The 12,453-nt window shown below is 67.6% G+C and overlaps 1 protein-coding gene across 1 annotated transcript in view; it reads right to left on the bottom strand.

The window, feature by feature from the left end:
* Positions 1-6: 6 nt before the first annotated feature.
* ank1a (ankyrin 1, erythrocytic a) overlaps positions 7-12,453 on the bottom strand; it is a 42,690-nt gene continuing 30,243 nt past the window's right edge. The window contains 1 exon segment of the mRNA XM_072554374.1: positions 7-187. The gene's annotated coding sequence lies outside the window, so the exon portion shown is untranslated.

A 12,453-nucleotide genomic window follows, 5' to 3' on the forward strand; every position in this document is an offset into this window, starting at 1 on the left:
CCCCTTGGCTGGTCCGAGAGACACATGCGGTTGGCAGGTCGATCATGCGAATTGAGGTGAGTAACTCTCAGGTGGAGCTCATGCGTGTAGCCTAAGGTATAAGTCGATTTTTGTCTTCCCCTTGCAAACCCAACGCCGCCGGTTCGTCTGCTCGCTGCTGTCAGGGCTGGGTGGTGCGTGCAGAACCCTGGAGACAGAGAGAGAGAGAGAGAGGGGAGGTGAGGAGAGTTCAGCAGCGAGGACGGTTCTGTCAACAGCACACCCAGATGATCAGAACCAACCGCCATCAGCAGGCCACTCACACAGAACATCTCAGCCAGTGTCTCTGCTTCTGCAAGGACTCTCAGTGGGACGGGTCGTTCCTCCCTGGGGATTTCCTGCAGTTCACCAGCTCGGACCCCCCGAGGTGAACCTGGCTGTTGGGGTTGGGGTTTCAGAGAAGGGGGGGGTCCGAGTCAGCCGAACTCGGGAATTCAGCAAGTGGGGGTTAGGGGGCCGGCATCTCACCCGCTGTCTCCCAGACAGAGTAGTGGGCCCAGAGAGTCCTACAACACCGGGGCCCAGAGATTCCCTCAACTCCGGGGCCCAGAGAGTCCCTCAACACCGGGGGGCCCAGAGACTCCCTCAACACCGGGGCCCAGAGAGTCCCTCAACACCGGGGCCCAGAGACTCCCTCAACACCGGGGGGGGCCCAGAGACTCCCTCAACACCGGGGCCCAGAGACTCCCTCAACACCGGGGGGCCCAGAGACTCCCTCAACACCGAGGGGCCCAGAGACTCCCTCAACACCGGGGCCCAGAGACTCCCTCAACACCGAGGGGCCCAGAGACTCCCTCAACACCGGGGGGGCCCAGAGACTCCCTCAACACCGGGGGGCCCAGAGACTCCCTCAACACTGGGCCCAGAGACTCCCTCAACACCGGGGGGGCCCAGAGACTCCCTCAACACCGGGGGGCCCAGAGACTCCCTCAACACCGGGGGGCCCAGAGACTCCCTCAACACCGGGGGGGCCCAGAGACTCCCTCAACACCGGGGGGGCCCAGAGACTCCCTCAACACCGGGGCCCAGAGACTCCCTCAACACCGGGGCCCAGAGAGTCCCTCAACACCGGGGGGCCCAGAGACTCCCTCAACACCGGGGGGCCCAGAGACTCCCTCAACACCGGGGCCCAGAGACTCCCTCAACACCGGGGCCTAGAGACTCCCTCAACACTGGGGCTCAGAGACTCCCTCAACACCGGGGGGGCCCAGAGACTCCCTCAACACCGGGGGGGCCCAGAGACTCCCCCAACACCGGGGGGCCCAGAGACTCCCTCAACACCGGGGCCCAGAGACTCCCTCAACACCGGGGGGCCCAGAGACTCCCTCAACACCGGGGGGCTCAGAGACTCCCTCAACACTGGGCCCAGAGACTCCCTCAACACTGGGGGGGCCAGAGACTCCCTCAACACCGGGGCCCAGAGACTCCCTCAACACCGGGGGCCCAGAGACTCCCCCAACACCGGGGCCCAGAGAGACCCTCAACACCGGGGCCCAGAGAGTCCTACAACACCGGGTCCCAGAGACACCCTCAACACCGGGGGGGCCCAGAGACTCCCTCAACACCGGGGGGGCCCAGAGACTCCCTCAACACCGGGGCCCAGAGACTCCCTCAACACCGGGGGGCCCAGAGACTCCCTCAACACCGAGGGGCCCAGAGACTCCCTCAACACCGGGGGGGCCCAGAGACTCCCTCAACACCGGGGGACCCAGAGACTCCCTCAACACTGGGGGGCCCAGAGACTCCCTCAACACCGGGGGGGCCCAGAGACTCCCTCAACACCGGGGGGCCCAGAGACTCCCTCAACACCGGGGGGCCCAGAGACTCCCTCAACACCGGGGGGGCCCAGAGACTCCCTCAACACCGGGGGGGCCCAGAGACTCCCTCAACACCGGGGCCCAGAGACTCCCTCAACACCGGGGGGCCCAGAGACTCCCTCAACACCGGGGACCCAGAGACTCCCTCAACACCGGGGCCCAGAGAGTCCCTCAACACCGGGGGACCCAGAGACTCCCTCAACACCGGGGCCCAGAGACTCCCTCAACACCGGGGCCCAGAGACTCCCACAACACCGGGGGCCGAGAGACTCCCTCAACACCGGGGCCCAGAGACTCCCTCAACACTGGGGCCCAGAGACTCCCCCAACACCGGGGGACCCAGAGACTCCCCCAACACCGGGGGGCCCAGAGACTCCCTCAACACCGGGGGGCCCAGAGACACCCTCAACACCGGGGCCCAGAGACTCCCTCAACACTGGGGGACCCAGAGACTCCCTCAACACCGGGGGACCAGAGAGACTCCCTCAACACTGGGGGGCCCAGAGACTCCCTCAACACCGGGGGGCCCAGAGAGACTCCCTCAACACCGGGGGTCCCAGAGACTCCCTCAACACCGGGGCCCAGAGACTCCCTCAACACCGGGGCCCAGAGACTCCCACAACACCGGGGCCCAGAGACTCCCTCAACACCGGGGGTCCCAGAGACTCCCTCAACACCGGGGCCCAGAGACTCCCACAACACCGGGGCCCAGAGACTCCCTCAACACCGGGGGGCCCAGAGACTCCCTCAACACCGGGGGGCCCAGAGACTCCCTCAACACTGGGCCAGAGACTCCCTCAACACCGGAGCCCAGAGACTCCCTCAACACCGGGGGACCAAGAGACTCCCTCAACACTGGGCCCAGAGACTCCCTCAACACTGGGCCCAGAGACTCCCTCAACACCGGGGCCCAGAGACTCCCTCAACACCGGGGCCCAGAGACTCCCTCAACACCGGGGGGGCCCAGAGACTCCCTCAACACTGGGCCCAGAGACTCCCTCAACACCGGGGCCCAGAGACTCCCTCAACACCGGGGCCCAGAGACTCCCTCAACACCGGGGCCCAGAGACTCCCTCAACACTGGGCCCAGAGACTCCCTCAACACCGGGGCCCAGAGACTCCCTCAACACCGGGGCCCAGAGAGTCCCTCAACACCGGGGCCAAGAGACTCCCTCAACACCGGGGCCCAGAGACTCCCTCAACACCGGGGGGGCCCAGAGACTCCCTCAACACCGGGGGCCCAGAGACTCCCTCAACACCGGGGCCCAGAGACTCCCTCAACACCGGGGCCCAGAGACTCCCTCAACACCGGGGCCCAGAGACTCCTCACCGGTCAACACCGGGGCCAAGAGACTCCCTCAACACCGGGGGCCCAGAGACTCCCTCAACACCGGGGGCCCAGAGACTCCCTCAACACCGGGGCCCAGAGACTCCCTCAAAACCGGGGGGGCCCAGAGACTCGCTCAACACCGGGGCCCAGAGACTCCCTCAACACCGGGGCTCAGAGACTCCCTCAACACCGGGGGGGCCCAGAGACTCCCTCAACACCGGGGGGGCCCAGAGACTCCCTCAACACCGGGGGGGCCCAGAGACTCCCTCAACACCGGGGCCCAGAGACTCCTCAACACCGGGGGGCCCAGAGACTCCCTCAACACCGGGGACCCAGAGACTCCCTCAACACCGGGGCCCAGAGACTCCCTCAACACCGGGGCCCAGAGACTCCCTCAACACCGGGGACCCAGAGACTCCCTCAACGCCGGGGCCCAGAGACTCCCTCAACACCGGGGCCCAGAGACTCCCTCAACACCGGGGCCCAGAGACTCCCTCAACACCGGGGGGGCCCAGAGACTCCCTCAACACCGGGGGGACCCAGAGACTCCCTCAACACCGGGGGGACCCAGAGACTCCCTCAACACCGGGGGGGCCCTGAGACTCCCTCAACACCGGGGCCCAGAGACTCCCTCAACACCGGGGGGGCCCAGAGACTCCCTCAACACCGGGGCCCAGAGACTCCCTCAACACCGGAGCCCAGAGACTCCCTCAACACCGGGGGGCTCAGAGACTCCCTCAACACTGGGGGCCAAGAGAGACTCCCTCAACAACGGGGCCCAGAGACTCCCTCAACACCGGGGGGCTCAGAGACTCCCTCAACACCGGGGGGCTCAGAGACTCCCTCAACACCGGGGGGCTCAGAGACTCCCTCAACACCGGGGGGCTCAGAGACTCCCTCAACACCGGGGCCCAGAGACTCCCTCAACACCGGGGGGCTCAGAGACTCCCTCAACACCGGGGGGCTCAGAGACTCCCTCAACACCGGGGCCCCAGAGACTCCCTCAACATAGGGGCCCAGAGACTCCCTCAACACCGGGGGGCCCAGAGACTCCCTCAACACCGGGGGGCCCAGAGACTCCCTCAACACCGGGGGGCCCAGAGACTCCCTCAACACCGGGGGGCCCAGAGACTCCCTCAACACCGGGGCCCAGAGACTCCCTCAACACCGGGGGGCCCAGAGACTCCCTCAACACCGGGGGGGCCCAGAGACTCCCTCAACACCGGGGGGCCCAGAGACTCCCTCAACACCGGGGGGGCCCAGAGACTCCCTCAACACCGGGGCCCAGAGACTCCCTCAACACCGGGGGGCCCAGAGACTCCCTCAACATAGGGGCCCAGAGACTCCCTCAACACCGGGGGGCCCAGAGACTCCCTCAACACCGGGGGGCCCAGAGAGTCCCTCAACACCGGGGCCCAGAGACTCCCTCAACACCGGGGGACCCAGAGACTCCCTCAACACCGGGGGACCCAGAGACACCCTCAACACCGGGGGACCCAGAGACTCCCCCAACACCGGGGCCCAGAGACTCCCCCAACACCGGGGGGCCCAGAGACTCCCTCAACACCGGGGCCCAGAGAGTCCCTCAACACCGGGGCCCAGAGACTCCCTCAACACCGGGGCCCAGAGACTCCCTCAACACTGGGCCCAGAGACTCCCTCAACACCGGGGCCCAGAGACTCCCCCAACACCGGGGGGCCCAGAGACTCCCTCAACACCGGGGCCCAGAGACTCCCTCAACACCGGGGCCCAGAGAGTCCCTCAACACCGGGGCCCAGAGACTCCCTCAACACCGGGCCCCAGAGACTCCCTCAACACCGGGAGGCCCAGAGACTCCCTCAACACCGGGGGGGCCCAGAGAGTCCCTCAACACCGGGGCCCAGAGACTCCCTCAACACCGGGGGGCCCAGAGTCTCCCTCAACACCGGGGGGCCCAGAGACTCCCTCAACACCGGGGCCCAGAGACTCCCTCAACACCGGGGGGCCCAGAGACTCCCTCAACACTGGGCCCAGTGACTCGGTCAACACCGGGGGACCCAGAGACTCCCTCAACACTGGGCCCAGAGACTCCCTCAACACCGGAGCCCAGAGACTCCCTCAACACCGGGCCCCAGAGACTCCCTCAACACCGGGGGGCCCAGAGACTCCCTCAACACCGGGGCCCAGAGAGTCCCTCAACACCGGGGCCCAGAGACTCCCTCAACACCGGGGGGCCCAGAGACTCCCTCAACACCGGGGGGCCCAGAGACTCCCTCAACACCGGGGCCCAGAGACTCCCTCAACACCGGGGGCCCAGAGACTCCCTCAACACTGGGGCCCAGTGACTCGGTCAACACCGGGGGACCCAGAGACTCCCTCAACACCGGAGCCCAGAGACTCCCTCAACACCGGGGGACCAAGAGACTCCCTCAACACTGGGCCCAGAGACTCCCTCAACACCGGAGCCCAGAGACTCCCTCAACACCGGGGGACCAAGAGACTCCCTCAACACTGGGCCCAGAGACTCCCTCAACACTGGGCCCAGAGACTCCCTCAACACCGGGGGGGCCCAGAGACTCCCTCAACACCGGGGCCCAGAGACTCCCTCAACACCGGGGCCCAGAGACTCCCTCAACACCGGGGGACCCAGAGACTCCCTCAACACTGGGCCCAGAGACTCCCTCAACACTGGGCCCAGAGACTCCCTCAACACCGGGGGGGCCCAGAGACTCCCTCAACACCGGGGCCCAGAGACTCCTCAACACCGGGGCCCAGAGACTCCCTCAACACCGGGGGACCCAGAGACTCCCTCAACACTGGGCCCAGAGACTCCCTCAACACCGGGGGGGCCCAGAGACTCCCTCAACACCGGGGGGCCCAGAGACTCCCTCAACACCGGGGGGCCCAGAGACTCCCTCAACACCGGGGGACCCAGAGACTCCCTCAACACCGGGGGACCCAGAGACTCCCTCAACACTGGGCCCAGAGACTCCCTCAACACTGGGCCCAGAGACTCCCTCAACACCGGGGGGGCCCAGAGACTCCCTCAACACCGGGGGGCCCAGAGACTCCCTCAACACCGGGGGACCCAGAGACTCCCTCAACACCGGGGCCCAGAGACTCCCTCAACACCGGGGGACCCAGAGACTCCCTCAACACTGGGCCCAGAGACTCCCTCAACACTGGGCCCAGAGACTCCCTCAACACCGGGGGGGCCCAGAGACTCCCTCAACACCGGGGCCCAGAGACTCCCTCCACACCGGGGGACCCAGAGACTCCCTCAACACCGGGGCCCAGAGACTCCCTCAACACCGGGGCCGAGAGACTCCCTCAACACCGGGGCCCAGAGACACCCTCAACACCGGGGCCCAGAGAGTCCCTCAACACCGGGGCCCAGAGAGTCCCTCAACACCGGGCCCCAGAGACTCCCTCAACACCGGGGGGCCCAGAGACTCCCTCAACACCGGGGCCCAGAGAGTCCCTCAACACCGGGGCCCAGAGACTCCCTCAACACCGGGGGGCCCAGAGACTCCCTCAACACCGGGGCCCAGAGACTCCCTCAACACCGGGGGGCCCAGAGACTCCCTCAACACTGGGCCCAGAGACTCCCTCAACACCGGAGCCCAGAGACTCCCTCAACACCGGGGGACCAAGAGACTCCCTCAACACTGGGCCCAGAGACTCCCTCAACACTGGGCCCAGAGACTCCCTCAACACCGGGGCCCAGAGACTCCCTCAACACCGGGGCCCAGAGACTCCCTCAACACTGGGCCAGAGACTCCCTCAACACCGGGGCCAAGAGACTCCCTCAACACCGGGGCCCAGAGACTCCCTCAACACCGGGGGCCCAGAGACTCCCTCAAAACCGGGGGGGCCCAGAGACTCGCTCAACACCGGGGCCCAGAGACTCCCTCAACACCGGGGCCCAGAGCCTCCCTCAACACCGGGGGGGCCCAGAGACTCCCTCAACACCGGGGGGGCCCAGAGACTCCCTCAACACCGGGGGGGCCCAGAGACTCCCTCAACACCGGGGCCCAGAGACTCCCTCAACACCGGGGCCCAGAGACTCCCTCAACACCGGGGGCCCAGAGACTCCCTCAACACCGGGGGGCCCAGAGACTCCCTCAACACTGGGGGGCCCAGAGACTCCCTCAACACCGGGGCCCAGAGACTCCCTCAACACCGGGGGCCCAGAGACTCCCTCAACACCGGGGGGCCCAGAGACTCCCTCAACACCGGGGCCCAGAGACTCCCTCAACACCGGGGCCCAGAGACTCCCTCAACACCGGGGCCCAGAGACTCCCTCAACACCGGGGACCCAGAGACTCCCTCAACGCCGGGGCCCCAGAGACTCCCTCAACACCAGGGCCCAGAGACTCCCTCAACACCGGGGCCCAGAGACTCCCTCAACACCGGGGGGACCCAGAGACTCCCTCAACACCGGGGGGACCCAGAGACTCCCTCAACACCGGGGGGCCCTGAGACTCCCTCAACACCGGGGCCCAGAGACTCCCTCAACACCGGGGGGGCCCAGAGACTCCCTCAACACCGGGGCCCAGAGACTCCCTCAACACCGGAGCCCAGAGACTCCCTCAACACCGGGGGGCTCAGAGACTCCCTCAACACTGGGGGCCAAGAGAGACTCCCTCAACACCGGGGCCCAGAGACTCCCTCAACACCGGGGGGCTCAGAGACTCCCTCAACACCGGGGGGCTCAGAGACTCCCTCAACACCGGGGGGCTCAGAGACTCCCTCAACACCGGGGGGCTCAGAGACTCCCTCAACACCGGGGCCCAGAGACTCCCTCAACACCGGGGGGGGCCCAGAGACTCCCTCAACACCGGGGCCCAGAGACTCCCTCAACACCGGGGGGCCCAGAGACTCCCTCAACATAGGGGCCCAGAGACTCCCTCAACACCAGGGGGCCCAGAGACTCCCTCAACACCGGGGGGCCCAGAGAGTCCCTCAACACCGGGGCCCAGAGACTCCGTCAACACCGGGGGGCCCAGAGACTCCCTCAACACCGGGCCCCAGAGACTCCCTCAACACCGGGGGGCCCAGAGACTCCCTCAACACTGGGGCCCAGTGACTCGGTCAACACCGGGGGACCCAGAGACTCCCTCAACACTGGGCCCAGAGACTCCCTCAACACCGGGGGGGCCCAGAGACTCCCTCAACACCGGGGGGCCCAGAGACTCCCTCAACACCGGGGGGCCCAGAGACTCCCTCAACACCGGGGGACCCAGAGACTCCCTCAACACCGGGGCCCAGAGACTCCCTCAACACCGGGGGACCCAGAGACTCCCTCAACACCGGGGCCCAGAGACTCCCTCAACACCGGGGGCCCAGAGACTCCCTCAACACCGGGGCCCAGAGACTCCCTCAACACCGGGGGGCCCAGAGACTCCCTCAACACCGGGGGACCCAGAGACTCCCTCAACACCGGGGGACCCAGAGACTCCCTCAACACCGAGGGGCCCAGAGACTCCCTCAACACTGGGCCCAGAGACTCCCTCAACACCGGGGGGGCCCAGAGACTCCCTCAACACCGGGGCCCAGAGACTCCCTCCACACCGGGGGACCCAGAGACTCCCTCAACACCGGGGCCCAGAGACTCCCTCAACACCGGGGCCGAGAGACTCCCTCAACACCGGGGCCCAGAGACACCCTCAACACCGGGGCCCAGAGAGTCCCTCAACACCGGGGGCCCAGAGAGTCCCTCAACACCGGGCCCCAGAGACTCCCTCAACACCGGGGGGGCCCAGAGACTCCCTCAACACCGGGGCCCAGAGAGTCCCTCAACACCGGGGGGCCCAGAGACTCCCTCAACACCGGGGGGGCCCAGAGACTCCCTCAACACCGGGGGGCCCAGAGACTCCCTCAACACCGGGGGGCCCAGAGACTCCCTCAACACCGGGGCCCAGAGACTCCCTCAACACCGGGGGGGCCCAGAGACTCCCTCAACACCGGGGGGCCCAGAGACTCCCTCAACACCGGGGGCCCAGAGACTCCCTCAACACTGGGCCCAGAGACTCCCTCAACACCGGGGCCCAGAGACTCCCTCAACACCGGGGGGCCCAGAGACTCCCTCAACACCGGGGGACCCAGAGACTCCCTCAACACCGGGGGGGCCCAGAGACTCCCTCAACACCGGGGGGCCCAGAGACTCCCTCAACACCGGGGCCCAGAGACTCCCTCAACACCGGGGCCCAGAGACTCCCTCAACACCGGGGGGGCCCAGAGACTCCCTCAACACCGGGGGGCCCAGAGACTCCCTCAACACCGGGGGCCCAGAGACTCCCTCAACACTGGGCCCAGAGACTCCCTCAACACCGGGGGGGCCCAGAGACTCCCTCAACACCGGGGGCCCAGAGACTCCCTCAACACTGGGCCCAGAGACTCCCTCAACACCGGAGCCCAGAGACTCCCTCAACACCGGGGGACCAAGAGACTCCCTCAACACTGGGCCCAGAGACTCCCTCAACACTGGGCCCAGAGACTCCCTCAACACCGGGGCCCAGAGACTCCCTCAACACCGGGGCCCAGAGACTCCCTCAACACTGGGCCCAGAGACTCCCTCAACACCGGGGCCAAGAGACTCCCTCAACACCGGGGCCCAGAGACTCCCTCAACACCGGGGGCCCAGAGACTCCCTCAACACCGGGGGCCCAGAGACTCCCTCAACACCGGGGCCCAGAGACTCCCTCAAAACCGGGGGGGCCCAGAGACTCGCTCAACACCGGGGCCCAGAGACTCCCTCAACACCGGGGCCCAGAGACTCCCTCAACACCGGGGGGGCCCAGAGACTCCCTCAACACCGGGGGGGCCCAGAGACTCCCTCAACACCGGGGGGGCCCAGAGACTCCCTCAACACCGGGGCCCAGAGACTCCCTCAACACCGGGGGGCCCAGAGACTCCCTCAACACCGGGGACCCAGAGACTCCCTCAACACCGGGGCCCAGAGACTCCCTCAACACCGGGGCCCAGAGACTCCCTCAACACCGGGGACCCAGAGACTCCCTCAACGCCGGGGCCCAGAGACTCCCTCAACACCGGGGCCCAGAGACTCCCTCAACACCGGGGCCCAGAGACTCCCTCAACACCGGGGCCCAGAGACTCCCTCAACACCGGAGCCCAGAGACTCCCTCAACACCGGGGGGCTCAGAGACTCCCTCAACACTGGGGGCCAAGAGAGACTCCCTCAACACCGGGGCCCAGAGACTCCCTCAACACCGGGGGGCTCAGAGACTCCCTCAACACCGGGGGGCTCAGAGACTCCCTCAACACCGGGGGGCTCAGAGACTCCCTCAACACCGCGGCCCAGAGACTCCCTCAACACCGGGGGGCTCAGAGACTCCCTCAACACCGGGGGGCTCAGAGACTCCCTCAACACCGGGGCCCAGAGACTCCCTCAACACCGGGGCCCAGAGACTCCCTCAACACCGGGGGGCCCAGAGACTCCCTCAACATAGGGGCCCAGAGACACCCTCAACACCAGGGGGCCCAGAGACTCCCTCAACACCGGGGGGCCCAGAGACTCCCTCAACACCGGGGCCCAGAGACTCCCTCAACACCGGGGGACCCAGAGACTCCCTCAACACCGGGGGACCCAGAGACTCCCACAACACCGGGGGTCCCAGAGACTCCCTCAACACCGGGGGCCCAGAGACTCCCTCAACACCGGGGGGCCCAGAGAGTCCCTCAACACCGGGGGACCCAGAGACTCCCTCAACACCGGGGGGCCCAGAGACTCCCTCAACACCGGGGGGCCCAGAGACACCCTCAACACCGGGGGGGCCCAGAGACTCCCTCAACACCGGGGCCCAGAGACTCCCTCAACACCGGGGGACCCAGAGACTCCCTCAACACCGGGGGGCCCAGAGACTCCCTCAACACCGGGGGGGCCCAGAGACTCCCTCAACACCGGGGCCCAGAGACTCCCTCAACACCGGGGGACCCAGAGACTCCCTCAACACCGGGGGGCCCAGAGACTCCCTCAACACCGGGGGGGCCCAGAGACTCCCTCAACACCGGGGGGCCCAGAGACTCCCTCAACACCGGGGGACCCAGAGACTCCCTCAACACCGGGGCCCAGAGACTCCCCCAACACCGGGGGCCCAGAGACTCCCCCAACACCGGGGCCCAGAGACTCCCCCAACACCGGGGGGCCCAGAGACTCCCTCAACACTGGGCCCAGAGAGTCCCTCAACACCGGGGGGGCCCAGAGACTCCCTCAACACCGGGGGGGCCCAGAGACTCCCTCAACACCGGGGGGCCCAGAGACTCCCCCAACACCGGGGCCCAGAGACTCCCCCAACACCGGGGCCCAGAGACTCCCCCAACACCGGGGGGCCCAGAGACTCCCTCAACACCGGGGGGCCCAGAGACTCCCTCAACACCGGGGCCCAGAGACTCCCCCAACACCGGGAGGCCCAGAGACTCCCTCAACACCGGGAGGCCCAGAGACTCCCTCAACACTGGGGGGCCCAGAGACTCCCTCAACACCGGGGGGCCCAGAGACTCCCTCAACACCGGGGCCCAGAGACTCCCTCAACACCGGGTGGCCCAGAGACTCCCTCAACACCGGGGCCCAGAGACTCCCTCAACACCAGGGGACCCAGAGACTCCCTCAACACTGGGGCCCAGAGACTCCCTCAACACCGGGGCCCAGAGACTCCCTCAACACCGGGGGGCCCAGAGACTCCCTCAACACCGGGGCCCAGAGACTCCCTCAACACCGGGGGGGCCCAGAGACTCCCTCAACACCGGGGGGCCCAGACACTCCCTCAACACCGGGGCCCAGAGACTCCCTCAACACCGGGGGGCCCAGAGACTCCCTCAACACCGGGGCCCAGAGACTCCCTCAACACCGGGGGGCCCAGAGACTCCCCCAACACCGGGGGGGCCCAGAGACTCCCTCAACACCGGGGCCCAGAGACTCCCTCAACACCGGAGCCCAGAGACTCCCTCAACACCGGGGGACCCAGAGACTCCCTCAACACCGGGGGACCCAGAGACTCCCTCAACACTGGGCCCAGAGACTCCCTCAACACCGAGGGGCCCAGAGACTCCCTCAACACCGGGGCCCAGAGACTCCCTCAACACCGGGGGGCCCAGAGACTCCCTCAACACCGGGGCCCAGAGACTCCCTCAACACCGGGGGGCCCAGAGACTCCCTCAACACCGGGGCCCAGAGACTCCCTCAACACCGGGGCCCAGAGACTCCCCCAACACCGGGGCCCAGAGAGTCCCTCAACACCGGGGGGCCCAGAGACTCCCTCAACACCG

The sequence above is a fragment of the Chiloscyllium punctatum genome, chromosome 35 (genome assembly GCF_047496795.1).
Source record: "Chiloscyllium punctatum isolate Juve2018m chromosome 35, sChiPun1.3, whole genome shotgun sequence".
NCBI classification, from domain to species: Eukaryota; Metazoa; Chordata; class Chondrichthyes; order Orectolobiformes; family Hemiscylliidae; genus Chiloscyllium; species Chiloscyllium punctatum.